This window comes from Dama dama, chromosome 23 (assembly GCF_033118175.1).
Source record: "Dama dama isolate Ldn47 chromosome 23, ASM3311817v1, whole genome shotgun sequence".
Taxonomy (NCBI): Eukaryota; Metazoa; Chordata; class Mammalia; order Artiodactyla; family Cervidae; genus Dama; species Dama dama.
In genome coordinates this window covers 16656849-16661648 of record NC_083703.1, presented here as the reverse complement: position 1 = coordinate 16661648, position 4800 = coordinate 16656849, and the positions used below count along the sequence as shown (strand labels likewise).

General features: G+C 44.9%; 1 non-coding gene across 1 annotated transcript; it reads right to left on the bottom strand.

The window, feature by feature from the left end:
- Positions 1 to 4466: 4466 nt before the first annotated feature.
- On the bottom strand, positions 4467 to 4589 carry LOC133045353 (small nucleolar RNA SNORA26). Its single transcript, XR_009690226.1, has one exon. It is a non-coding gene; the product is annotated as a small nucleolar RNA SNORA26 (small nucleolar RNA).
- Positions 4590 to 4800: the final 211 nt, after the last annotated feature.

Here is a 4800-nt window from a genome sequence, read left to right as displayed (position 1 = left end):
GCTTAGATATAGCTGCACAAAAGAACCAGCTGAGGAATTTATGAAGACTTCGAATTAACTGCTTATGGAGAGGCGAGGCCTTGGTGTTTTCTAAAAGACAGAAAGGGGACAGGGAATGGAGCTTTGCAGGAAGAGTCTAGGCTGCTTTGTGGGATTCTGGGAGAGGGCGAAGGTGGGCCAGCTTGAAGGCATGGGCTCCTTCAGGGCTGCTGATGGTAACAGGGCAAGGAAGTTATCAAGACAGAACCAGAGATGAAAACAGCTTAGCACATCTCTCTGCTTTCCTTTATATTACTCACTCTCAATTTGGGGCTGATAATTCTGCTGTTTATTATAGAATTTACTCTCCAGGTGGGGTTGATAATCCAGCTAGTAAATTGTTCTGGTTCCTGGTATTTCTTGATCCTGGGTGAGTTTTAGGCACTTTCTTGCTCCCAAGCTCCTCTCTAAAATGTTAGTTAAATAATGGCTAAAAGGGAGGATTGGGGATTATCTGTGGATTCCAAATAGCCTTGACCCCTGTTGCCACAAAAAAGAAAATAGCAAATTAACCTTCAGAAGCTTTTTCTCCCCATTCCATCACCCAGCGTAGTGTTGCTACAGGATTGGCATGTGTGTGTGTGTAAATGTGTGTAAGTGTGTGCATGTGCTTATGATTGCATGTCTTCCTTGTGTGTTGTGCTTGGGTCCTGAAGCACTTTCATAGCCCGGGAGGGGACCACCCACCTAGAAGAGTGGCCTCACCCATGTTCGTTTCCGTGGGGGTGTGGAAGGTTCCTGAGCTGCCCGTGAAGAGACCGGCACCAGGCTGCCTCAAATTCCTGCCTCGACTGAAGAGCTGCCTAGCCAGAGCTGGGCATCTCAAACCCACTAGTCTCAGGGTCCTGAGGACACTGCTGCTAGTGTCTGAGGAAGGGCTGGGGCTTTAGCCAGTGTTATAGCAGCAGTAAGATGTGAAACAACAGAAAACTGAGCTGGGAAATCCGGATTATAGCTGCATTCTCCGCCATCCACAGGCTAAGTGACTTTTGAGAACTCACCTAATTTCTCTGGTTCTTAATTTTTCTCATGTGAACAGTGAGGACCGTGGCTCTTGCCCTCTGGTGTGGAAAGGACATGTTTTCTTCCCCAGCTGGCTGGACCCTGGAGTATTCACTGAATGCTCACCATCCTTGGTTTCATGTCCTATCAAAGCGGAGCGAATGCTACCACCACAGTTAGCTAACCCAAGGGGTTGAACAGTGTAGTGACCCAGTAAGCTGATGGTGGATGAAAGCTCTAGGGGCTGCGTAGATTGATGAACTTGAAAACAGCAGGGAGAGTTTAAACTGACATTTCTATGGAAGGAGGCAGTGCTCTGCTAATATTAGCATTCACACCAGAATGGGGGAGAGGGTATGTTTTTTAATCACATGATCAAGCCTGGAGTACCCTGAGAATAGCTAGAGGCTTCTTAGTTCCATTAACGACTTTCAGGTAATGTTGTGGTTTAGTCGCTAAGTCGTGTCTGCCTCTTGCAACCCCATGGACTGTAGCCCGCCATGTTCCTCTGTCCATGGGATTTTCCCGGCAAGAGGAGTGGAGTGGGTTGCCGTTTCCATCTCCAGGGGATCTTTCTGACCCAGAGATTGAACTCTGGTCTCCTGCATTGCAGGTGGGTTCTTTACTGACTGAGCCACCAGGGATGGCTTCTTTTGATAAAGATACATGTCTAATGTACTTCTTTAATGCTGTTTGAAATGCCAAAATATATTAATTATTAAGAGCAGACTTAAATCATCTACAAGCCCTGAAAGAGCTGCCCCTGGCTTGTCCCCCTGACCCAGACACCACACTGAGCCTCACTGCTCTGGGGGAAATCGTAAGGTGAGACCCATGGCTCCCCAAGATGTTTCTGGGTAACCCAGAGTGGCACAGCAGTGCCTCTGGACCAACCTCGAAATCACAGAAGCTACAAGATTCCCCTGAGGTTTGGAGGAGTGAATGACAGGTGTGGGGTCCTAGATGAGACCAAGGTAATTTGTCCCACTGAGCTGCCTTTTCCTTTCAGTGAAAAGCTTTCAAGTTGAAGCAAATTTCCTCCCATGGCTCCAAGTTCAATAGCAATACTGGGAAGATCCTAGGGGGTGGGAGTTGGTCTCAAGCCTCCCTGAGATTTGCGGGGTGAATGGATCATGGGGCCACCAGCCCGTGAGGAGAGTGACAAGTGTGAAACATGTACAACTGCAGAACTGATGGTTCTGTTGGAGGAAATATTTTGTGCTTCTTTAACATGTAAGCTGTTAGAAGGGGGTTGCCTCTTTGTTTTCAACAGTTAAAATTTTATGTTTGGTAAAAACAGAAAGTTGAAATCACTACTTTTCCTGCCAGCTCCTCCTCTTTAGGGTGAGTGAGGGCCAGCTGACACTGTGATCTTCTTGTAAACTCTCGGGGCTGCGAATGTCTCTTCCTAACACAACCTAGGGTCTTCCCCATGAAGCACAGAAAGCCAGAAGCTACTTTTCCTCATCATCCAGGCCCTCATTCCTCCTTTCAGGTTTAGTTAAGTCGGTCTCTTTAGTAGGAAAACCAGGAAGGGGAAAACCACTCCCATTAAGAAAAAGAATAAGAAAAGAATTGAACTACAAATCTCAGTATGCAACCCTGGGACTCACCGGATAAACTGATATTTCAAGAGGAGGGGACACACATATACCTACGGCTGATTTATGTTGATATACGCCAGAAACCAACAATATTGTAAAGCAATTATCCTTCAATTAAAAATAATTAAAAATAAAAAAAAAAGAGTAATCACAAACTCAGACACTTTGGGGTCAGGGAGGGAAGCTTATGAGTGAAATGAATAAAGCAGGTTGGTTACAAAAATAAAACTGAAGTGGGGGAGATTAAAGTAACTGATATGTGCATGTCCTACATGACTTTTCAATAAATCCCAGGCAGGCCACTTAAAGTGTGCATTTCGGTCATGGTAGGGTCTGTGGGCTTCTCATCCTACTCGCTGACGTTGATGTGAACTCCTTTCCATCCTCTTACCCTCCCTGTCTCCATCCCAAGAGTAGCTCAGAAAGGTATTTAAGAGCATGGATACTTGCAGTCCAGTTACTAACTGTGTCACTCTGGGCCAGATATTTCACCCCTTTGTCTTAGGTTGATTCATCTCTAAAAGGGCAGATGTGGATAAATGAGTTTTTCAAGGGCTTAGATCAGTGCCAGGGACACACAAAGCATTATATACGTGTTTTCTTTTATTTCACTCATTATCCATTTGCAATTATTCTCATCTTCCAGGTATGGCCCTGGCTTAATTGGAAGTTCTGTTGATAGATCAGATATGAATTTTTGCTCGAGGGAAGTAGGGGAATAAAGAACTAATATTTTTTACCTTTTAAGTTATGAGCTTTTCAAACATTATTGATTTAGTCTTCAGATTCCTTTATGAGATAAGTTTTATTATCCCTATTTTTTAATGAATGTGGAAACAGAGGAGGCCATGTCAAGGTGACATGGCTGAGAACGGCAGGGCTGGGGTTTGAATCCAGGTCTCTGAAGCTGGCACGTGCCAGACTTCTTTAAAGGTCTGAGAGCAGAACACGGGCTGACCCTGGATGTGACCTTGCCGTCCTTCACAACACAAGGATTCAGGATCCACCAATGATCAGTTATGGCTGGTGTGAGACAGAAAAATCATTTCCTATCCTGAGAATATTTTAGGTTGCCTCAAGAGAAAATTTTGAGCAGTCTTACAACCTTTTACCTTGCGGCTTAGATGGTAAAGAATCTGCCTGCAGTGTGGGACACCTGGGATCCATCCCTGATTTGGGAAGATTCCCTGAAGAAGGAGGCAACCCACTCCAGTATTCTTGCCTGGAGAATCCCATGGATCCTGGTAGGCTATAGTCCATGGGGTTGTAAAGAGTCAGACAGGACTGAATGACTAACACTCTACTACTACAGCCCTTTTCATTGCACAGTGAAGAATTAGCCTCAAGTGAATTGGAAAGGTCACAACCAACCTATGATTCTGTTCACATCTTGTATTTTATTTACTTGTCCAGGATGAGCAGCCCCTTTCTTCTAGAGGTCTCCTCGCCGTCCCCACATCAATCCATGGGAGCATGTCAGTGACAGACATTGAGAAAACAAAGGAATAGTAAAGACCACCGAATTCACCAGCTGCCACAGAAAACCCACTTGGTTCCTTTGGGTGTATGAGGACCACTAGAGGAGCTTGTCTTAAAAAATAGATACCTGAGCCCTTCTCCTTCAAGATTCTGATTTAATAGCACTGGAGAGAGGCCCAGGAACCTGAATGTAAACTAATGTAGAGACAGATTAGGAATCCACCAAGCAAGCTGATCTCTTAATTTATTTATTTATTTATTGAAGGTCAAGTTTAAATTTAATGACTTTGGTATTAACTACACACATACTAGTAAGTGCTAAGACTTAAAATCTTCCGGTTCAGTTGTGACTCCAGACAGGACCCAGAGAAGAGTTCTAAAAATCTCTTCTCTGGGTTTTATGGAGACTTTCTTTACCTTCCTGTGTTAGCCTCTTATGGCACTGCGTCAGGCTTAAAACGGCACTGGAAAGGGTGACTGATCTCTTAATTTCAAAGAAAAAGAAATTGGGTTTCCTTGGTGGCTCAGTGGTAAAGAATCTGCCTACCAATGCAGGAGACACAGGTTTGATCACTGATGAGGGAAAATCTCATATTCCATGGTGCAGCTGAGACCCCACACCATAACCCTTGAGCCTATGCTCTGGAGCCCAAGAGCCACAACTACTGAGCCCGCC